Below are 24,980 nucleotides of genomic sequence, written 5' to 3'. Positions count from 1 at the left end.
TATAGTATATACCATAAAATGCACTAAACTAAAAAAAAAAAAAAAAAAAAAAAAAAAAAAAAAAAAAAAGAAAGAAAACTTCATGCCTCACGCTAGCACCCAAACAAAGACCCCATGCCTCTGGGAGCTAAACAGAAGCATAGCTCTTGGCCTCTGAGCTTTCGCCAAGGGGCAAGTCACAGCAGCTAGGCCTGGGGCACAGCAGAATAAACTCCTACACGCTCCAGGGACAGGAGCACTGCCCTGAAGGAGGCTTAAATAGACCAAATTATTAGATACAGAAAAACAAAGATGAGGTCAAAACTTCCTGGTAGAAACTATGCAGTTAAGACACAAAGAACACCCTTAAAGTTTGGTGGGGGCAGAGAGAAATCTAATGTCTTATAGACAATGAAAATATGTTTAAAAAGCAAGCCAAAATCAAGGCCTTTCCAAAAAAACAAATCTGAGATACCTTACTGCTACCTAATGTGTGATATAAGGTATGTTAAAAGAAGTTCTTAAAAGTAAAATCCAAAAACAAATAGAAGCCCAAATCTACACAAGGAAACTGTAGGCAAACATAAAAGACATTTTAAAAGATGTTCAAGTCTCTTTAAAAACCACATGGCAATAAGCAATATTAAAATCACATATTATGAGGCTAAGAATACATGTTCAAATAAAACAAATGACAGTGGTAACACACAGGCTGAGACAGAAGAGTGGAAGAAAGACTTTGAAAAGTTAAAGATGCAGTTGGTAAATCTCACCACAATCACTAACACTATTATACAAAACCACTGTGACAGTGGAGATAAAATGTATAGAACAGTCCCTTTTATTAGAATTAAGAAAAGCCATAGGAACAATGTGATGAACGTAAAACGGAGTGCAGACACTATGGACATGAGTGTTCTAAATGAGCATACCATCCCTAGAGTGTGACAGCAGTAAAATGTCTACCAGTATTTTAGGAACAAATTTTTAAAAATGAACTTGGTGCTGGACTGCTTAGCTATGTGTGTCTCTTGATTTTAAATAAACCCTATTCTCAAGTCAGAACCCCAGAGGTGAACTTGGGGGAGAAGTTGCATTTTCTCACCCTTCTTCCCAAAGTGGCTACACTGAATCAATCTAATTTAAAAGAAATAAAGAGATAAGTATATAAATTTGACAATTTAGACAAAGTGAACAAATTTTCCAGAAACAGGTAACAATCAGAGTTTACTCAAAAAATCCAGATTAATAGTATTCATTTATATTAATTCAAATATACTACTAAAATATATATTTATATAATACAATAGATATGTAAAAAGTCAAATATATAATTTAAAACTTCCCCACTAGTTGGGTGTGGTGGCTTGTTCCTAAAATCCCAGCACTCAGAAGGCTAAAGTAGGAAGCCTGCCAAGAGGTCAAAACTAACCTGAGCTATATAGTGAGATCTAGATCAAAACTGAGGCCCTATCCTGTCAAAAGAGAAAAAAAAAATCACAATGAGAAAACTCACAACAATATTACTGTTGAATTCTAATATTTAATCATGGAATGGAAGTTATCATCTTTAGCCTAAAAGTCCAAAACCTACAACACTCCAAAATCTAAACTGGTTCAAAGTATAATACCTCCAACAACTCCTTAAAATGGTCAAAACTCAAGTATTAGACTTGTCAACTAAGTGTTGTATCTTATTTTAAGACGGTGCTAGCTAAAAGTGACGGCACACACCTGTAGATGCAACACTCGGAAGTCTTAACAGGAGGATTGCAAGTTAGAAGCTAGCCTGAGTTATGTAGCATGACCCTGCCTCAAAAAAAAAGAAAAAGAAAAAGAAAAAGAAAAAGAAAAGAAAAGAAAAGAAAAGAAAAGAAAAGAAAAGAAAAGAAAAAGTGTAGCGCCTGTACTCTACTGGACGTGAGGTGGGGAAAGAGGCTGGAGATTTAAACGCTTATGCACACAGAGACACAAGGACACAGTTATCCTTGAAACAAAAATGCCATCTTTACTGTGCTCCAGGAAAACTTATATAGGGATCTTTAACTGATAGCCACGCCCCAGCTCCCAGGATTTACAGCTGTAAAACCCACCAGAAACCACTCTTCTGCCATCAGGATTTCATGCAGCTGCAGGCACAGGAAAACAAGCTATTTACTCAGTTCACTTCAGCAGGCAAAGCATCTGAGGCAAACAAAGTCAAGGGTTCGGGGGTCTACTGCCCCCTACAAAAAAGGCCATACTACCTAGTTTAAGCTCAAACAGGAGTAAAGAGCACCCAGCTACAAGGTAACTTGGCAGTAAGACCTCTTAAAGCCTGTAATACAACCGTCTGGTTTCACTCTTCAGTGTCTACATTTCGCAGACTCGTGTACAGCTAGTTTTGAGCAATGGGGTGTAAACGAGAGAGGATCTCAAGGAAGCTTCTCAGAAGGTTACAGTTCTTTCTTCTGATTCTTTACTCTTTTGGCTGGCAGTAACCTGAATATGAAGTTGAGTACCGTGCGTTATGGATTTAATTTTCAGTTCCAAAATGCCTAGTGATGTTGAGGATTGTTCCACATGCTATTTTTTTTCCTTTGGTAAAGGAATTGTTCAAATCTGATGATAAGCATGTGATTTGCAAACATTCAAGGAGGCAAAACACACATACACATAAAATAAGCAAATATTTAAAACATTCTTTGAGATTGAGTCTCAAACATCCCAAAAGACCTAGAACTTTTTTTTGATATCCTACCTCTACCTCCTTTGTTCACGTATTAAAAATGTGTACCACCATGCCTGGTCTACACGGTACTGAGAATTCCAGAGCTTTGAAAATGCGAGGCCAGCAATCTAGCAATTAAACTAAAGCCTCCTCCTTAAATTTTTTATACACTTTAAATCATCAGTATTTGGAAGTCACATACTTAAAAGGTTCATAACTAACTAAAAAAATCATAGAAATTTCCTTTATTTCTTCTGTAAACTTTATAGTTTTAAATTTTATAACTAGATCATCTAACTGAACAGGCTGTATGGATCGAGGCTAATGTACATGGATGTCCATTGAAACAGCATTATTTGTATTCAAGCATTAGAAAGCCTGCCTCTTGCTGAAGGTGTCCTGTATTGTTTACTTGTTCCCTATCTCTATTAACTGTTTCCCATAATTAACAATCACAAAGCATTGAGAAATACTACATGTGTTTTCATTTTTCTGGCCCCAGCTCTGCAGTGGTCAGGATAAATTACAAAAGTCAACTTTTCCTTTTTATAACTCAGCATCCCCAATGACAGATGGCTTTAGCCGTATGATGAGAAAGACCCCACACAAGTATAAAGAGTCATCATGTGGCTTGTTTAAAGTTCATCATCTCTACAACTGGGATAATGAGGGGCTGTGAGGACCAAATGAGATTAGGGAAGTAAACATATCTAGGACAATATTTGGAACACAATAGGCACTCAATAAATACTTGTTCCTTTCTGGTTTCCCCCTAGATCATAAATAAAAAACAAAGCAAATAAATCCAACAACTAAGTATTTCCATTTATTTTAGTTTATTAATAGGTTGGGCTATTTATCAAAATAATGAGAAAGTGGAAAGTAATTTACCTACCATACAGATGTGTGAAATACAAGCTCACACAACATCTGATAGTGACTAATTACACAATAGTTTTATGGCTCCAAGTCTCTCAATTTGTGTCTAAAAAATAGATGCTTAAGTGCTAGGCCATTAGGTCTCTGTCAGGACATTTTATGTTGTAGCACACATATTCTGAAACTTGGAGTGAGATCTAGACTTGTAAAATTAAAACTGTTTCAGAGGGAAGATTTAAAAATAGAAGAAGGGCCTGCCTGAGCCTTTCTGGACATAAAATGAAAATATCCAGAAGACAAGAAAAAGACACAGGTGGGGTCATTGCATTGCCCCAGGCACAAATGCTTTCTGTCTTAGAATTTTGGACTGTTTCCAGATACGAGTTCTAAACTTTCTGGCATCTGATGCATAAACGCATCACAGCACTTGGCAGAAGTCGGGGGAAGCATTAATTTTGCATGGAAATCACTTAGATCTTGGTTTAATTTTTCTCAAAAGACTACACAAGCAACTCAACTGACACCAGCGTCTGAAACTTTGGACTCTCTTGGTAGAAAAAAAAGTAAGAAAGGTCTTCTTGTTTAAAAAGTATTAAGGTGTTCTAGTTCCACAGAAATAAGGACAATGTCCTAGCTTTTACGTAAACCCACAATAATCTTTATGAATACACACTTGACAGGAAATTCATATACATATATTTAGCAACTACAGTGAGGAGACAATGGTCCCTTTTTACTTCGGTTTCTGCAGCCACTCCAGGAAATGTACTCAAGTTTGAAGATTTGGAGGTGGGAGCCTCCGATGAGAGAGAACATGCTGTTTTAGTGTTCCGGGTCTTTGGGTTTCACTCAATATGATCTTTCTAGTCCCCCCTCCCTTTACCTGTAATGTTCACAATTTCATTTTTCTTTACAGCTGAGTACTGTCCCATAGTGTATATGAACCACATTTTCTCTGTCCATTCACCATCACTGAAGGTCATTTTGGTTGTTTCCATTTCCTGGCTATTGTGAACAAAGCAGCGATGAAAGTGGCTGGGTAAGTGGCTGTGAAGGAGGATACTGAGACCAAGGAATGATATAGCTGGCTTCTTGTGGGGTATCTGTTTACACTGTATAAAGATGTTTCTATGTTTTCTCTCACCTGCCTAAGGCACCTGATTGGTTTAATAAAGAGATAAATGGCCAATAGCTAGGCAGGAGAAAATAGGCAGGACTTCTGGGAAGAGAGAGGAACTGGAGATAAATCTAGGCATGCCACAGACACCTAGGTGCCTGGGGAGAGAGTTCAATGATTAAGAAGCCCTGGTTTCTCTCCCAGGGTTCAATTCCTGGCACCCATATGGTAGCTCACAACTATCCATAACTCCATTCCAGGGTATCTAACACCGTCTTCTGGCCTCTGTGAGCATTGCACACACCCATACACATAAAATAAAATGAAAAAAAAAATTAAAGAATGGCTCGAGTTACTACATCAAACTTATGTTCTAGAAAGTCACTTGGACAGCAGTGAGGACACTGTTAAGAGAGGAAAAACTTGCAGGTGAGACAGCTCAAATGAAAGATGCCCCAAGTTCCACACCAAAGCCACTGAATGAGGAAAATAAGACAAATAACTCTGGGGTAAGTTAGAAGGGTGATGTCAATCAGGCAGACAGACCAGTACAAGATGAGTTTAAGACACTGGCTGTAATTCTGTAAACAGACCACAGTTTAGGTGCCTTGGTGACGTTCAGATGTAGTAGTTGGCTATACAACTACAGAGCAGTGGTTCTTAACCTCCCTAACTCTGTGACTCTTTAACACAGTTTCTCATGTTGTGGTGACCCCAATCATAAAATTATTTTGTTGATACTTTGTAATTGTAATTTTGCTACTGAATTATAACATAACAGAATATATGGGATATCTGATATGCAGCTCCCAAGGGGTAATGATCCACAAGTTGAGAACTGCTGACCTACGCTATAAAACAAAATGTTTCAAAAAAAAAAAAAATAGCACACAAACAAACCTGGCTAAGAAAAAGAGCAAGATGCTGAGGTGAGGATGTGACATTCAGTTTGAGTCCTGAATGATAACAAGGGTCGGGAGGTAGCTTTGAGGGAGTTTTAGGTTGAAGAAAGTCAGGCGTCAAAGTGTCAAAAGAAGTACAGTGTGGATTTCTGTTTGAGTGTGCATTTGGTGTGTTGAGCATTTCTGTTTGAGTGTGCATTTGTGTGTTTTTGTACACAGGTGTGTATGATTATGCTGTGGTCTAGGATGCTTATGTATCTGATCTAAAGGTTTCTAAGCAGGTCAGTGAGAAAGGCCTTGCAAACAGAGTAAGGAGTGTACATGGTATCCTAAATAAAGGGTGAGGGCAAGACTGCTTGGTTGGTAAACGTGCTTGCCCACAAGAATGATGACCTGAGTTTGATGCCCAGAATCCACAAGGTAGAGGGAAAGACCTGATTCTCACAAGTTGTCTTTTGACCTCCACATGCATGCCATGGTATATATGACTTCCAAGTTAAGTAAATAAATAAGTGTAAGATCTAAGAAGACAGTAGAGAAACAACATAAGCTAGAGTGCATCCTCAAGGCCAGCTTCATGCTCTAGTAAGATACCTCAATCTACAGCTAGGGTACAGAGCCCAGGTAAATTAAGACAATGAACCTGACAAACATGAGAATGATGCTGTTAGCCACACTGAGAACTTAAGAGAGAAAGACACTAGAAAGTAGTTAAAATATTCAAGACCCAGTGCTTCAAGCAGCACCCATTTCTGACTAACCAGAAATTCAAAGTGAGTGTATCTGTGAGAAAAATTGACATTTGCGAATGGCCCCAAAGCAGCTCTCCGATTGCATCTCCAGGTACCTGACTGGACAGCAGAAAATTCAAAGTGAATCCATGTGGGTCATAAGGCAAGTCACTCAGTTCTGTTTCACTAATGACTTTCTCTTTTAACATGTTTTATGCTAAGGCATCACATGTGGGTTAGAGTAGAATGTGGAGGCCGTGTGATACAGTATTCTGCAGTTACTGCCGGCTCTTACTCATGAGAAGGAAGTAATCTGATGAGAGCAAGCAGCACAGTGGTCAGAGGTAGAAGATGGAGACATGGGGCAGGGGACAGAGATGGTGGCCATCACAGGATGAAGGGAGTCAACACACCCTACAGCAATCTGCTTTATTTACTCTTGACTGCCAGTGCTGCCAGGGGTCACCAGTGCTGCTGGACCAACTCCCCACGGAACCATCAGGTACCAGCAGGATGCCCAACAAGTTGTTAAAGTTGAAAGTAATTATTGCTATTACTCTATTTTTAAAGGTTTCTAAAATACAATACATATACAAATTTTCACTTAACCAACCAAATTTAAATGTAAAAAATTCCACAACTGCAAAACAGATTCCAAAGATAAAATTGCATTGCAAAAGAATGATTCAGTGCAAATTTGAAAATGAGATAAATATTCGTCTCTCAAAAGGGAATAGTTTCTTCTGATGGAAGAACTAAACAACACTTAATCAAGTTGTAGAGTTAAGTAGTGAAGTCAATGTTACTTCAGAAGTTTACACTAAAAACAGTGAGTCTTTTCAATATCTCTAACAAATTAACCTACAACAAAACTCTTGAACTTGAAGGATTTTTTTTCCTCCGGAGTCATAAGAAGACAAAATGTGTTTGGTAATAAACTCAAAATACCATACTAATGGTCTGAACAGGAACTTTACAAAGTAAAGCTTGGACTCACAGTCAGGAGTAAGTGCTCTTAGTGATGCAGGCACTGTACAGCACCTCACTGTTTGGCACTCTGTGGTGGTCAGAATGAAAACAGCCAACACAGGCTCATAGGGAGTGGCACTATTAGGAGGTATGGCCTTGTTGGAGGAAGTAAGTCACGAGTGGTGGACTTTGAAGCTTCAAGTGCTCAAGCCAGGCCCAGGTCCTTACTCTTCCTGATGTCTGCCAATCAGGAAGAGTCAAACATTGAAGTTGTCACCTTTCCAGCATCACATCTGCTGGCCCATCACCACGCTTCCTGCCATGGTGACAATGAACTAATCCTCTGAATTGTAAGCCAGTCTCGGGTGAATGTTTTCCTTTGTAAGAGTTGTCGTGGCCATGGTGTCTTCACAGCCATAGGAAACTGACTAAGCCACACTCACGATACTTTGAAGAAGGCATTCTTACCTCTATTTTGGAAAGGGAAACTAAGGTACAAAAGGACTAATAACTATTGTAACATTCATTTTAGTGCAATAATTGAATGCCTGGGTACATACAGTACATATATACCTGATGCCAGGGTGTATTTGGTATACCCCAGGTTTTATAACATGATCTGTCTACATGGATCCATGATAACAATTTTGGATTTGCATGCTACAAATGATGGCAAAGTGATAGTTTTACTTGGGAAATAATAATGCAAAATTTCTGTATCTACAAACCAAATATAATATAAAATAAATACAATTTGTATTTTGCATCTTCAAAGAAAAAGCAGTTATTATTTTGAAAGTCTTTTTACTGTCAAGTACATTATGGGCTACAGAAATGCAATCTTTACTATCTAATGGGATCAATACTGATGTCTCCTCTGTCAGAAAGGGTGTCGGAGAGACAGTTCAGCAGCTATGGCACTAGCTGTTTTCCAGGACTGGGGTTTGATTCCCAGCACCAATCGAGCAGTTAACAACTGTTTGTAATTCCCGTTCCAGAAGATCCAATACCCTCTTCTGGCCTCTGAGCACTGTACAAGCATACATGTGTATAAAACATGAATATACATAATAAATAAGCAAATAATTTTTAAAAACCATGAAGATAATCAATGAGCAAACACTTCTAAAAGGACACAAGTGTAACAGATGGTACCCACCACTGCTTGTCTCAATATCCTGCTCCTTACATGTTCTCCTTCTCTCAGACTTGTGCTACATCTGCCCATGAGCTAGGTATCTGCCCTACAATGAAGCCTGTCCTATTCCCCTATGTATCTCTATGGGTGTAAATTTTCTGCAAGGGGTGGTAACAGCATATGGAATACTAAGCAGGGGGCAAGGCTGAGTACAAATGGACAGATAAACAATTCGGATCCAGGCAGTGTTTTGAAATTCACGGTAACAGTGTAACACTTTGCAGAATCCTATGAACTACCAGCAGAGCAGATAGAACCATCCAAACACCATTCAGACATTAGAACAGGCTGAGAAAAGGATCTGGTGTGAACATGCTGGAAAGTGCTCCTCACAAGGGGAGTCCCGAAGAAAATGGAGACTGAAACTCAGCAGACTCTGCGTCAGGGAGAGGAGGAAGCCCCGAGTGAGTGAAGTCTTGAGTGTATGTGCATTGTGGACATGGGCATGGCCAACTTAAGGACCCCAATGCCGCTGCCTCATGGCAAATGACAATCACTTGCCCAGATGAGGCTCGGAGGGATGGCAGAGCTCTCCCTACTGGTCTGACCGTGAATGTTGACAGTGTGTACAGAAAATGTTTTGCGCTCCCCCACACACACAGATGTTTATAGCCCTGAAGATGGCTCCCCTACAGAGACTTCTCCTACCCAGATTATCAAACCCTGCCTCCTTGTTTAGCTGTATGCAAGAACCCCACTGTCCTGTCCTACTGTATATAATAAATACGTAGTGAGCTTCTGGGGTGCGACAGCTTCTCCATCACTGAGCCCAGTACACCTGGCACTAGCTCTTCTCTATGCCTGTTTGTTTGTCGTCTCTTCATTCCTTCTCCCAGAGTCTGGTCAAACCTCAGCAGCCTCACAAGGACGCAGCACTCTGCTATGCTCTCCAGTCACTTGAGGCCTTCATGATTGCACAAAGAAGAATACTGAGAAGTCCACTGTCTGCAGCATGACCATTAAGTAGAGTAAAAGCTAAATAAGTGTTAGGGGCCATATTATATCATCATTAAGTCTCACCATTATGAGGAAAGAGCTGTTTTCAGGTGCGTATCAGCAGCGAGGTAAGAGAAATAATCTGACCGTGGTCAGAGTACACCTCTAACAGAGCTAGGATTGCTTATTTGTGATTGAATGCATTGGTTGATTGATTGTAACAGGGTCTCAAACAGCCTTGGCTGCATTCCACACACTATGTAAATGAAGATCCTACCTCCATCTCCCAAGCACTGGGAGTACAGGTGTGTGGCAACATGCCAAGTTTATATCGCAACTGGGGGTTGAATCCTAGGTTTTGTGTATGTTCAGCAAGCATTCTGCAAACGAGTTGTCCTCAGCCTCAGAGGTAAGATTTTAACTCAGAACAACATCGTTCTCTAATACATAAAGTATGTATAGAAACCTCAGTTGTCTGATCATTATGTAAAGTTGGGCCAGGTAATGCTAAGTAAACCGAACAGTCTCGAGGTACTTGCGAGATGCCATGACAAATACAGAAGCTAGTTTCCAGGACTAGGATTCATTTCATGGCTCCCTAAGTAACACAAAATTTGACCTCATCAAATTTTGCTCTACACCTTATCCCTATAGTAAATTAATCTAAATAAAGTATACTTAGATTCTCACACAGAAATGAGGGACAGAATGTAACTGCTCAAATGATCCATTGTGTAACTGATCAGCCAGATCAGCAAATGTAATCTCAAATATCCTAGTAAGGCAACTACTGCCTCATAACTACACTTTTCGTACAGTTTTATCTGCTTTGTTCTCTTACTCCCCAGGCATGATCTGAACTACGGTGAGAGCTAGGTGTGGGGAGAAGTTGTGAAGAGGATTATATCATCTGATACTCAGCTGCCAGCTGAAGCAGAAGCATGCATCCCCATTGGACACATTCAGTATCTATTAGAATAAGCCCAAAGCCTCAGTCTCCGCTTCCTTAGTCTAGACACACAGGGAATGTTCTGCATTCTTGAGGGGCGGGATGTGAAGAGGAATCAACAAGCATATGTGTTTTTCACAGAGGTCTATTGGTGTGCGAGGTCCTTCTGTATGTTGCTTTTATTGGCTAATGAATAAGGAAACTGCCCTGGCCTGTTGATAGGGTAGAGTAGAACTAGGCGGAGAAAACTAAACTGAATGCCAGGAGAAAGATGGCGGAATCAGCGAGAAGCCATGTAGCCCTGCTGAGAGCAGAAGCCTCCACTGGAGCCCACCGAAACTTTGCTGGTAGGCCACAACCTCATGGTGATGCACAGAATAACGGAGATGGGTTAGTTTAGGATATAGGAGCAAGCTAGAAATATGCTTAAGTTATTAGCCAAACAATATTGCAAATAATATGGTTTCTATGTGATTATTTTGGGGCTGAGCAGCTAGAAACAAACTAGCGGCCTCCACCTACAACAAATAGAAATACACTTAAGCTATTGGACAAACAGTATTGCAAATAATATAGTTTCTGTGTGGTTATTTAGGGGCTGAGCAGCAGGGAACAAACAAGTGGCCTTCCTACAACAAACTGGTGACAACATGGCCAACTAAAATCCACTTAAAACCTGAGAGAGTTTGGAAAGGAATTCCAGAAAGAAAAAATAAACAGAGTTAATCATGGCTTAACACTGTGGCTCCTTTAAGAGAGGTTTTCCTGATTCAGTGGTAGCAGAAAAAAAAAATCCACTTGTTTTTGAAACAGTGGCTTTCCGGGCCGTGCTGCAAGTGCAAACACTGGCTCTTTCAGGAGGCCGAGCACTTAAATGGAGTTTGTGGACACCATGCTGCAAGTCACTTGGTGGCAGCATGGATTAATTGGTTATCAGAGTTGAGGTGGTGAGTGTGGCTCCCACCTGGCAGTCTCAGAGGCAGTGAACAGACTTTCACCACATTAAACTGGGTGGAGCAAGCAGGCAGGTCCGTATTTGCCCTAACAATGCCACTGCTTAGGTTTTTATGAAGTGCTTAGCATTTTAAGAAGCAGCTCTGGTCAGAAAAGGATTACAGATACTCAATAAAGGCAAATTCAGATGGAAAAGACATGTAAAATGGGTCACAGTAATGAATAAATGTATATTGGCTTGAGAGAGAAAAGAAAAAAGAATATAGACAGTTATTAAAAGAAGTAAATGGTTAAAAAAAAAGGTAAAGTCTTTAAAGAGACAGAGTACAGGCAGTCATAGATTAAAAGGAGTAAAGAAAAATAAGCCACATTAAGATGGAAAATACACAAAGAATCTGGATTATATATATTATTGTGTTTTCTTTGAATTTTTTGACTATGAAGGAGATAAGTACAGAGAGACATTTCATTATATGGACTGCTAAAATAAACCAACAAAGAGGTATCTTAACTTCAAAATTTGGATCTAAGAATTGTTTTGGAAAAGAGGTTCTTCTTTCGTTTCCACAGAAGATGAGAACCTGTGGATTTTTTTCCAGACTAATGTGGTTCAATGCAAAAAGACCCACAGAAAGGTCACCACGAACACCCCCAAAAATTTTATTGTGCCCAACAAAAAGCAGACAGCAGTTTGGAGAGAACTATGCCCATATTCACAAATATTGTTTATAAATGTTTGTTTGCATTTAAAGGGGGTATATGCTAGAAAGATTTGCATTGGTATGGACCTTGTTCTACTGATGCAAATTTAAGGTCAATTTTATTATATATGTATTTCTGATCTTTATTAAGGCATTGTGTTGTGCAGCTCATTTAAAAACGTAATGTATAATTAAGAAATACAGGTTAATAGATGATCATCTATAATAGTCAAGCTTCTAGTTATGTTAGTTAGGTCTTTCAGATATATAGAGATATATTCAGTTAGATAGGTATTCTTCAAATCTTTCAGAGACCTTCAGAATATGGCATTTAAAATGTTTTAACATCTTAGGACATTTCATGACATGAGACACATCTGCTCCTGGCAGCACCAGTCTACTTGAGGAGGACAATGGACATCGAAGAGGTTTTCTTGCCTGGACTGCAAAATATTATGCTGTATGAACTGGACATGCAGAACCCACAGAGATGTTGACTGCTGAACTTATCTAAAGACGAGACCATCCTTTGGGGTTCCTACTTCATAAAAGAGTCTGCAGACATTCTGCAGGACAGAGAAAAAAGTGACTGACAAACTGCCAATTTAGGCGGAACTTTCTTTAAAATTTCCTGCTTCATGGAAAAGTTTGCTGGATACTATGGGCCTGTAGGCTGAAGATGGATGCCCCAGTGGTACAAAAGAACTTTGTGTGACTGTCCAGGCAGCAATATATCTCTGTCACTTCTAAAGTTTTGGAAGTTGCTTACAATGTACCTTCTATTTACTTGGGGTAATATTATATCCTTCTGGGGTCTTTTTAATGGAGTTAAAGAATAGTTTTAATTTTTCTTAGTTATGATAAAAGATAAAGTAGATATAAATATTTTAACTATAATTCTTGCTTGATAACTGTTTTGCCATATATAATTTTACTATGTTAAAGTTAAAACCTTCCTTTTTTATTTAAACAGAAAAGGGGGAGTGATGTGGGATTCCCCTCTGTGTGCTGTGATTATCATTAATGAATAAAGAAACTGCTTTGCATCTATAGCAGGGCAGAACTTAGGTAGGTGGGGAAAACTAAACAGAATGCTGGGAGAAAGGAGGCAGAGTCAGAGAGAAACCATGTAGCCCCACTCGAACCAGATGGAACTTTAGCTGGTAAGACACACCCATGTGGAGATACGCAGATTGATGGAGAGGGCTTAATTTAAGAAATGAATTAGCCAGAAATATGCTTAAGCTATTGGTCAAACAGCATTGCAAATAATATAGTTTCTGTGTGGTTATTTCCGAGCTGAGCAGCTGGGAACAAACAAGTGGCCTTCCTACAACAGCCTATATTTCCCTTAGGTCATCAAAGAAATCCCATAAGTATTTAAAAAACAAAAACATAAACAAAAAAGCTCTGAGTAATCTACAGTTTACCTTGATCTACTAAAGACCTGGGCGCTGATCTTAATTTAAATTGTATTGCTTGGACCCCTTCTTAGAATATCTTTTCTTTACACTTGAGAGTTCTGTTTTGACATGTGTTTGGGTGGGTAGCAAAAAACTTGCTACATACATGTAAGTACATAACAATCATTAAGATTGACGACAATGAAGTCACATTTGCCTGCTTGCTTTTAAATCTCCTCTCACAACTTAATATGATATATTAGACAAGTTACTTCATGTCTTAGCTACTTTTCTCCTTGCAATGACAAAAGACTACAGCTTCAGAAAGGATACAGTGTATCCTAGTGGGGAGGGCAGAACAGCAGAAACATGGAGCAACAGATGTGCTGCTGTGCATGTACGGATGTGAGAGGACTGTCTCCAGGTCGGTATCTCTACCACATGATCTCTCGATGAAATCAGTCATCAGGTTTGCATGCAGGAGCTTTTATTCACTGAGCCGGCTCATCAGCCCTCAAATTCTTTTGGGGATGAGCAAATTATTTGAAAACAAATAAGCAAACAAGTGAGTCAGCAGAAAAATAAAAAGTGTTGACTTTGAAGTCAATATAACCTGGAGTAGGGACTATTTTCCTAATTCAAAGATATTTAACACATGGGAGAAAAATAAAACATTTTTAACTTTCGAAACTGGGATTTGTTCTAGACCAGTTTAATCCCTCAAAAGGAAGAACACCTTCAGTACGGTCATGAAGTATTTCTTAAAGGTTTGTTTTACTTGTAACTCTGTATAAGTGCAGGTGCTTAGGAGGTGAGGAGCACGGGAGGCCCCTGGAGCTGGAGCCACAGGCGGTTGAAAGCTGCCCAATATGAGAGCTGGGAGCTGAACTCTGGTCCTCCACCAGAGTGCTCCGGGCTCTTAACTCCTGAGCCATCTCTCCTCACCCAATCATGAGATCTTAATATGAAAAGTAATCAAACAATAGGAGAATAAAGTAGCAGGCTGGTACTTTGGGGAGAGTGTTTGTATTTCAAAAATCCAGGACTTCTAGAATTCAAAGAAAAAGATGTCAAAAGAAAGTTATCCACAATTATATGTTTCTTTGTATCAGTTCCTAAGAGAAACAGAAAATCTTCTGTCTTTCCCTTTTGGGACCCAGCACACGGCAGGTAACATCCAGGCCGATTTACAGAATTCTGTTTTCTGACCAAGATAAATGGAAATGTGCCATCACTGTCGTGTGTTAAACAGATGGGAAACCAAAGGGGTTGAGCTGTTGGCCAAAGACAAAGGAAAAACTTTCCAAATACAGTCCAATGAAGCTTTCCACGGCTGCTTTGGCAGTCCAGTCTCCAAATAAACCATCTTAATTTGGTTCACATGTGGAGAGTAGAAAATTAAAAACAGAGAAGTGAAAACATTAAGAGAATTCACTAAATCGATAGAATAACAAAGAGAGTTCACTGCTATATGTTGATATCAAAAACAGTTGGGTTTCTATGGATACTGTAACTATATCTGTGAAATGTTGAGGGTTGTTTTAAACATACAGCAGGTAAGGGATGTTTTTCCAAGAAGACAAGCATAACCTCCAAAGAATCTATAAGGTAAGATATAATCCTGTTATTTTTAAGTAAATTTTCTGAAAATCCTAGAGAATTAAGGAAATACAAAAGAAACTATGATGGCAAAGCAAAAGTGATTTTCTAAACAAAGACATCCTATGGAATGGTGATTTCTTGTCATAAAAGCTGTTCTTTCATCTGAGATATACACATGCACATGTGCGTGCGCACGCACACACACACACACACACACACCTACCTGTCAATTATGACCAGTATACTGAAGAAATGTAAGAAAATGAGATCATGTTTAATTATTCACAATAATAAAATAAATAAGAGTTAAGTATAGTGAAATTAAATTCCTTTATAAAATACTCAAATCTCCCTTTCAAATCTTTAACTTTTCCATAGTTATCATTGTTAGAGTTGCATTATATATTATTTCTTACGCTCCCAGAACTAAATTTAAAAAAAAAAAAACCACCAAGGTCTCATGTGTAACCCTGGTTGGTGTGGAACTCACTATTGTAGACCATGCTGGCCTAGAACCCACAGAAATCCGCCTGCTTCCAAAGCTTTTTTATTTTACTTCTTCCTTCCTTCCAGTCATTCAGAAAACATTTTTACACTAGAAGTATGCCAAACACTGGCCCAAGTGCTGAAAATAAAGCACTGAGCAAAACAGCCAAAACTCCACATCCCCCTGAAGCCATCAGTCTGGTCACACGCAGTGATTCATTCGCCTGCTCCTTCATGCCAGCACCTCTCTAATGGTGTGTGCCTTCAAAGAACACAGTTCAGAACACACAGAGAACTGAACAGCAACTTCGGGCTAAAATTATGCAGGGCAGCTAAATTCTCAAATAGCCTATTTAAATAAGAACACATTAAGCTGGAGAGCCTTTGATCAGGTTCAGGTCCCTGCCCACTCAGGAAGCAGATCAAAGCTTCTCTGGCCAAATGTGTCATGTTGTGTTTCTAAGGGCTTCCAAGCTGCATTCCACCTGTAACACTGGTCATGTTTCACATTTTACAGAAGTACACCTTTCTCTCCCATATTACATTCTACATTCTTGTGGACAAAGTAGGTTTATAATCGCTGTGCCCCTAACACCAAGATCTATGTTTTGCAAATAAGTCCAAGTAATTTGATTGAATCGACTGCATTCAATTTAAGAATTAAAATGATGTGTCTTAATGCAGGCTTGTTTTAATCTTACAGTGAGACTAAAAATAATTACAATAAAGAAGAAACTGGTGTTCTATTAAAGGAAGTCAAAATAAGTCTGGCCATCAGCACCTACTGCAAAGCTGCATCTACTAGTCTATCACTTTGTAACATCCATACACGTCTACTAACAGTGGGGATTTTATATTTATGATAGAAAAAAATGAAAATGCCCCCAAACAAACAATGCAAAAATGCTAGGACACTGACACGCACACAATTATTCCATCTGTAGCCCCTTCCTCCTCTCTGCCCTGTCTGCGCCCATGCACGGTCAGTGTGCTGCCGCTGTTTCCATCCCGACAGGACTCCTGCCTTCCCTACACTTTCACATTGTCCACGGAGCCTTGCATTCTGTCTGTACTACTTTACTTCCTTCCATCCACCCCACCCCCATCCACTCCTCAGAGAGAGTAAGGCTTCCCACGGGGAGTCAACAAAGTGACCAAAGCCCTCCCTGCTATATCTAGGCTGAGCAAGGCAATCCCTCCAAAGAAACGGGCTCCAAAAAGTCGGTTCAAGTACTACGAATAAATCCTGGTCCCACTGTCAGTGACCCCACAGACTGCCCCAGCCACACAACTGTCACCCACATCCAGAGGGCCTATTTTGGGCCTATGCAGGTTCCCCTGTTGTCAGTTCAGAGTCAGTGAGCTTCCACTAGCTAATCTTAGCTGTTTCTGTGGGTATCCCCATTATGGTCTTGATCCCTTTGTTCATAATATCATTCCTCCCTCTCTTTGACTGGACTCTGAGAACCCGTCCCAGTGCTTGGCTGTGGATCTCTGTATCTGCTTCCATCAGTTGCTGGATGAAGGTTCTATGATGACAATTATGGTAGTCATCAATCTGATTACAGGGGACAACTCTGAGATACCACCTAACAGCAGTCAGAATGACTAAATCAAAAACACCGATGATCGCTTATACTGCAGAGAATGTGGGGTAAGGGGAACACTCTTCCATTGCTGGTGGGAGTGCAAACTTGTACAGCTGTTTTGGAAATCAGTTTGGCAGTTTCTCAGAAAATTGGGAATTAATCTACCTCAAGACACAGCAATACCACTTTTGGGCACATACCCAAAGGATGCATATTCGTACCACACGGACATGTGCTCAACTCTGTTCATAGCAGCATTATTCCTAACAGCCAGAACCTGGAAACAATTTTGATGCCCCTCAACCGAAGAATAGATAAAGAAAATGTGGTACATTTACACAATGGAGTACTACTCAGTAGAAAAAAAAAACAATGATATCTTAAAATTTTCAGGCAAATGGATGGAACTAGGAAAAAAAAAATTCAGAGTGAGGCAACCCAGACCCAAAATGACAAACATGGTATATAGTCACTGATAAGTGAATATTAGATGCAAAGTAAAGGATAACCAGCATATAGTCTATGATCCCAGAGAAGCTAGGTAACAAGGAAAACCCTAAGAGAGACAGACATGGATCCCTCTGGGAAGGGGAAATAGACAAGGTCTCCTGAGAAAATTGGGAGCATGGAAGTAGGGAGGGCATAAGGGGGTGGGGCAGAAGAGAAGAGGGAGGAGAGGGAGGGAAGAAGATAAGTAGGGAGAAGAACCTGAGGGAACAGGGTGATCAAGATGGGGGGGGAGAGCGCGCACAAAGAAATATATCTTGATCGAGGGAGCCATTATGGTGCTAGTGAGAAACCTAGCATAGGGAAATTCCAGGAATCCGCAAGGATGACCCCAGCTAAGACTCTAGTGGAGACTGTTTTGTCTTTTAAAAGTTGGTGCTCCAATGTTCCAAATGAAGGTACAACTCCTTGTATTTCAAGCACTTCTTATATTATAGTTCTTAGTACTCAATGCACTGTATACCTAGCGGGTGAGCTCCAGTGCATATCTGTAGTTGCAGGATCAAACACTGATACATTCCTTAATAGGCTGAACAGAGAAGGAAGCAAAGAACAGGAAGAAAGAATTAGTACAGTGATGTACGTAGTCCCTATGGAGCATGCTGCTGGGACCTCTCTTCAGGAAACAATCTGCTATTTAGCAGTACAAAGTGGTTAACTGACAACCTCATCTTGTAGGCTATAGATCCACTTAGCCTTTGAGTCAAGGACACTGTGTATAGCATGGTCTGGTCATCTCTACCTATTGTCAGTATCCTCTAGTGAGCAACCTTTTTTCCAGGACTCCCAGTTTGGTTATCAAAGACTGTTAGATCAGTGTCATGGTCTTACATCTCCCCTGTTCATACTGCTACTTCCTTGCTTATACAGGTATCAGATCCTGACTGGAAGACTTGACCAATACTAACTCCTTTGCCCTGTACCACTCACAAGCAACCTCACACACCACCTCTTATCAGCCTCATTCCATTTTAGAACCCAACCTGGAATGCCACATTAACAGTCACAAAAGTCCAGGGGAAGGCATTTCAAAGGAAAGGTGGTCTGCTATGCTGGAGACTGCTTAGAAATTAAGGAAGGAACAGAGAATGAACTGAGCTATGAACTTGGCAAAATGGGTATTGAGAGCCCTGAAGAGAGCACCTTCAGTGATGCGGTTAAAATCAAAGCTTAACCGAAATGGCTTCTGCGGTGAATGACAGATGAGGGAAAAGACAGAAATTAAAGACAACTCTGAAAGTTTTATAGAGAGTGAACAACAAAATAGCAATAATTGAATGAGTATGAAGTACGGGACTCTTTAGTTTCTTTCCATGTAACTTTGGCTAACCTGGAACTCCCTGTATAGACCATACTAGACTCAACTTTGCCTCTGCCTCCTGAGTGCTGGAATTAAGGCATGCAGTGCAACTCAAGGCTCTGTGTGTGCGCATGCATGAAGGGAGAAGTGCCATCCCTGGCTGGTGGTCCTGGGTTCTATCAAAAAGCAGGCTGAGCAAGCCAGAAGCAAGTCAGTAAGCAGCATTTCTCCAAGGCTACTTTGTCCAAATCCCTGCCCTGCTTGAGTTCCTGCCCTCACTGCTTTTGAATAAGAACTGTTGTAAGGAACTGTGAGTGGAATAAACCCTTTCCTCCCCCCAAGTTGCTTTGCTCACAGTGTTTCGTCACAGTAATAGAAAAGAAACCTTAAAGCACAGGCTTACACAGCATATTTCTCCTACAGTCTTCAGCTCTCATTCTAGGCCTGAGGGAAAGGTTGCCTGCTAAAGCTGGAATCTGGTCATGCATATTAATGTTGCTCTCTTGACCTTCGTATATAATTTTAGACATACTTCAGTGACAGGCCATAATTCCTCAATCCTGCAATTTATAAATGGGGAGTTTGAGGCTGTTATCACTGGCTTATCCTTTTAGCTTTCACAGGAAGTAGAAACTCTTATCTAATCTGTGCTGATCCTTCCTTCTGTTGTTTAAAAGTCATTAAACTCCACAAGCCAGTTCCCAATATCTCTTCTCTTTGTCTTTTTTTTTTTCACTTTACTGATCTTTTTTGTTTTTTGTTTTTGTTTGTTTGTTTTTGTTTTTCTGGGTAGTTCGCGCGCGTGTGTGTGTGTGTGTGTGTGTGTGTGTGTGTGTGTGTGTGTGTGTGTGTTTCTGTGTAGCCCTAGCTGGCCTGGAGCTCAGTCTATAGACCTGGTTGGCCTCAAACTCAGAGATCTGTATGTCTCTGCCTCCAGAGTGCTGGGATTAATGATGTATACCACCATACCCAACCAGAGATCATTCTTATTGATTTGCAATTCTGAATATATTTTACATAGAAATATACATAAAATTATCAAATTCTCCATGCCTGCAAAAAAATGTTATAAAAATATAGAAGAAGGTGCAGTACATTAAGCACACTTAAAACTGTCAATCATGAGGGAGGAGCATTACCAGCTTTCAAAGTTACAATCCAAAATATAAAGTATATGTCTTTTACTCAGCATGATGATGCTTCATGCTAAAAAAAAAAAAAATAGTAACTAATATATTAATACACTCAGTAAAATTCTTATATGTATGTGCTGTGGGACAATGGTCTGTACCCTGTCACTTATATTTTAAATAAATGCTGATTGGCCAGTAGCCAGGCAGGAAGTATAGGCGGGGTGACCAGGCAGGAAGTAGAGGCAGGGCAACAAGAATTCTGGGAAGATGGAAGCTTAGACTGCAGTTGTGACCCAGCCACAGAAGAAGAAAGATGTGACTGCATCGCCGAATAAGGTACCTAGCCACGTAGCTAACATAGACAAGAATAATGGGCTAATATAAGTTATACGCGTTAATAAGAAGCCTGAGCTACTAGGTCAACCAGTTTATAACTAATGTAGACCCTGTGTTATTTCTTTGGGACTTAACAACTGCAGGAACCGGGCAGGACAGAAAACTCTGACATGTATGCATAAGCATATATGTGTGTACACAAATGTGCAAGTATGTGAAGAGATCAGAGGACAACCATGGATTTTGTTTGCTTGTTTTGTTTTTCAGACAAAGTCTCTCACTGACCTGAGGACTGCTTAATTAGAGTTGGCTGGCTAGCTAGCCAGCCAAGGGGCCAGCCAGCCAAGGGGATCCACCTGTTTCTGCCTCCCCAGAACTTTCCAAGAATGAGCAACCACACCTGGCTTTTTTCATGTGCATTGTAGGGACTGAACCTGGGTCTCCATGATAGCAAGGCAAGCACTTCACTGACAGCAACATTACAGCCCTCCAGTCAATTTTAAGGGCAACTTTCTTCAGATGTAAATCTACTAGGTAACTTAATCATTCAGCTTGAAGTGGGTTGATGTACTCATCCCAATGGCTACATAACTTTTGAGCTCTAGAAAATATCAAGTCTATTCTTAACCTCGTGGCAAGAAGATATTCTTTGACTTAAATATTCCAGCACCTTTTTGAAAGATCATTTCTGATCCAGAAACATATTCGTGAGGGGGAAAAAAACTAGTCTATTCATAGTCAATTGCAGAAAACTATATATCTTCCCCCATTCTTCAATATTATGCAATAATACATAATTAGAACGGTATACAAAATGTATAATCAAAGATATTAGAGAAAGAAGCATAAAGTCCATATAATGTACAGCTTAATTTATATATGTTGAGTTTGAAATTATTTTAATACGAATTTTGAAACATTACTTTGTCTAGGATTATGTTCAGAATCAAACATCCAAATCTATAAACCTTTATTGAGTACTATCTACTTGCAAGGCATTCTAAGAAATGTTACAAGTTCTTCAAAAAGTGTGTAATACAAAGTACCAGTCCTGAAAAACTAAAGTCCTCTCTGACATCAGAGCACACAGATGTCCCCAAATCCATTTAGGGAGTCTTATAAATGCTGCTAGAGCTGGAAAAACTAGGCAAGGAAATAACTCTGCTTGGAGACACTTTTACAAAGTCCAAGACATTTGACAAACATCTTGAAAGAGGCTTTCAAAAGGAAGAAAAATGGGTAAAGAGTACACTGAATAGAAAAAATTAAGGTCCTTACAAAGGGTATGTATGTTTCCCCAACTGAAAGATGTTATTCTCCTTGATGTCACAGAAGTTTTTGAACCTTATGCATATTAACACAGTCTTGAGCTTCATGAAATTCAATTTTTATTTATTAGCATATATGAACTGTAGAAAAAATGAACAATTGTGATATTTTATACCTACATATAACTTACTTTAAATATATTTGGTCTCAATTGCTCCTCTCCCCCATTCCGCCAATCTTCCTTTTCTCAACAATCCCCTTCTCCCATGTCTCCCATGCTAGCCTGTGTATAATATGTGACGCTGTAACACAACATGTTTCTTCATTTTCCTACCCCTCAATATTCTTTGTCTCTTAAATATTGTCTTTTTGTAAGTGTTAATCTCTGGTCCTTTTTTTCACAAGTGAAAAGCTTTCTGCCTGGATTCCAATCCCTCCCTATATATCCAAGAATTTTGAGCCTGTCTTCCATAACAGATTTTCTTGACCTGTTATGCTATCATGCCCCTGGACACTTAAAATCTTCATATATACTTCAAATTTAACACTTAGAAATTTGTCTTCCTTTCAAACCTCACTGTTCTGCTGCGATACACACTTGCCTTGACCAATACAGTCCAGTAGGGAATTCTCATAATAATAACTCAAATACAGTAAAGTTAAGAAATATTCAGTGTATGATAACCAAGAAATGCATTCTAAAAAGCTCCATACAACAAATGTTACAAGATTTGCCTTAGACAATTCACTTTATTATAATCTCTTAGTGACTTCAGAGAACATTATATTCTGCTTATGCGGCCTGAACGCTCTCAACAAAGCTTGAGAAAACTAACAGGCTAGACCCCTACAGAACTTGTGACAAGGTTCCCTTAAATAAACAAAGGATAACAAAGTTAGATCTTTGTGATATGCAGGGGGAAATATTTCTACAGTTCAGCAAAAGGATCAGCCCATGGCATCACTCCCCAAACACCTGCCACACAAGTATGGCTCCCTAGAGGAGTCAATGAACCATTCCCTAACCTTTGCAGCACAAGCAGGTAGCTGAGTGGGTAGATGGACACAGATAAGCAGTTCCTGTGGCAAATACGTGTAGCTTGGCAACTCTCTGGAAAGAAAATTAGCTGGAAATGGAAAACATGTTTATATCTGCAGACTGTCATTAGTAAAGCAGTTTTCAGCAACTACAAACTCTGCTGGGCTGAATAGGTAAACAGAAACCAGACCACACTGCAGAGAAGCTGCAAAGCTGCACAACTTCAAATCCAACCGATATTGCTGGGTGCACTTGATCCTTGGACTCCATGGCCTACTTTTGCTGGATGACCCTCTAATTTCTGAAAAGTGCTACAGGATCCTCCTGACAACAACCTCTCCTAACTCCAGCACGGGAACTCTCAGCATTTCCGATGTGGGTTTTAGAGACAAAGATAGAACACTGAGGTCTGCCAAGGCTGAAAAGGATATCACTTTCAAAGGTTAAAAAAAAAAAAAACCCTCCCTGTTTTTTTCTGACGACTACCCAATTACACTAGTCAGTCATTATAACGGGGCAATGAAATCAGGCTTCTAAAGCACTGACAAACCTGTCTGTTCACACAGAGAAAACGTGAGGCACAATAAAATGCATCCTTTGGAAGTGTCTCAAGGAACAGGTAACCTAGCATTAAAGAAAGATTTCAGCATAAAACAAAAAATTCCAAACCTGACTACATTGTTATCATCTCCTGTCAAAACCCATTTTGTCATTTGTCAAACTAGCATAGCTTTTCATTTTCCCATTTTACATAAAGACATCAAGTTATACAATTAATTTATTCTTAAATTCTGTAGGCAGAACAAAATTTTGTAAAGTGAAACCCATTCTTCCTCTGAGAGCTATTATAAAATCCAGCATGTGTGTCTATATATAAGCAGGCTCCTGAGACCACGGATGTAGGTTATATTTCTGTGTGCCACAATAAGCGTTGTAGTGTGATGACCGCACTAACTACTCATTCTCCAGCTGCCTAGTCCATCGAGGCTCTGAGCATCTGCTGACAACGGCTAGCAGTGCTGTTCTATCCCTCCTAGTTATCCCCGATACAAAGATAATACTTTGATTTTTAAATATATACAAGAAACCTAAAACATGGAATGGAATATCTTTTCAGCCTGCGGGTTTACCCAGTTAGTACCTTAGGTGCTGACGGTATGTCCTGCTGCCACTATTACAAAAGCAGCAAAAAAAAACTGCCATTGCAGAAATAGTTGCATAACAATTGCAATAATTAACATTTGGGACTCAACATTGCATCATCACTTTCAAAAAGGAGTATGAGACTCTTTAGAGTAGTAGGGAGTGGTTCTCAACCTGTGGGTCATGACCTCTTTAGGACCGGCCCTTTCACAGGGTCACATAGCAGATATCCCAAATATCAGATATTTACATTACAACCCATAACAGCAGCAAAATTAGTTATGAAGTAGCAATGAAAATAATTTCATGGTTGGGGGTTGCCACAACATGAGGAACTGTATTACAGGGTGCAGCATTAGGAAGGCTGAGAACCAGTGCCTGGGAGTGATGTTTCTTGAGCATGTCTTCTCCTAGAACTGTTACACAGTCCACTAACACCATCCTCTTCACTACATGTTAGAACTTTATACAACAGCAGGCTTAGGATGCTCCTAACAGTTCTCTCTTTTATTATTACGTCGTTTTTAGTTTGTATGTATGTGTTTGTGCATGCGCACACATGTGGAAGTCAGAGGACAACTTGTAGGAGATGTGTGGAGATGTTTCTCTCCTTCCACCGAGTGGGTCCCAGGAACTGAACGTAGGTGGTCATATTTGGCAGCAGGCATCAATCACGAGTGTGACAGTTCCCACCTAAGCCAATGTCAGCAGACTTCCATATCAAGAATCCTCTAGTCCCCAGCACCCATGTTAGGGAGCTCAACTACCTGTCTAAAGCCCTCTCCTGGCCTTTATGGGCACTTGTATACACATGACATATAAACACATTGAAAAACATAAGTAAAAATTAAGTCTTGGAAAAAATCCATTCAATACCAACCTCAAAAATAATTCCTTTATCTCTCACTCTCCTCTCAATTCCTAGACTGAACTAAACAAAACCAGACTAAAATTCAAAAGATAACCAAAAGTGGGTTAGCACTTGCCAGAGGCTGGAATAAAGGGAATGGAAGCAACCACTGGTAGATGTATCATCTCAAGATGACAAAACTGCTCTCAAATGTAGATAGCATCCAACTCTTAAGTGAGGAGCCACTGAGCACTGTTATAAAGAGTAGCATTTATAGTATCTGAACTATATCTAGATG

The 24,980-nt window shown here is 39.7% G+C and overlaps 1 protein-coding gene across 3 annotated transcripts in view; it reads right to left on the bottom strand.

Annotated features, from left to right (window-relative positions):
- Positions 1 to 24,980, bottom strand: part of Wdr70 (WD repeat domain 70) — a 212,075-nt gene that overhangs the window by 77,759 nt on the left and 109,336 nt on the right. The window lies entirely within an intron of this gene.

The sequence above is a fragment of the Chionomys nivalis genome, chromosome 15 (genome assembly GCF_950005125.1).
Source record: "Chionomys nivalis chromosome 15, mChiNiv1.1, whole genome shotgun sequence".
In the NCBI taxonomy this organism is placed as follows: domain Eukaryota; kingdom Metazoa; phylum Chordata; class Mammalia; order Rodentia; family Cricetidae; genus Chionomys; species Chionomys nivalis.
This window is presented reverse-complemented; position numbering and strand designations above follow the sequence as displayed.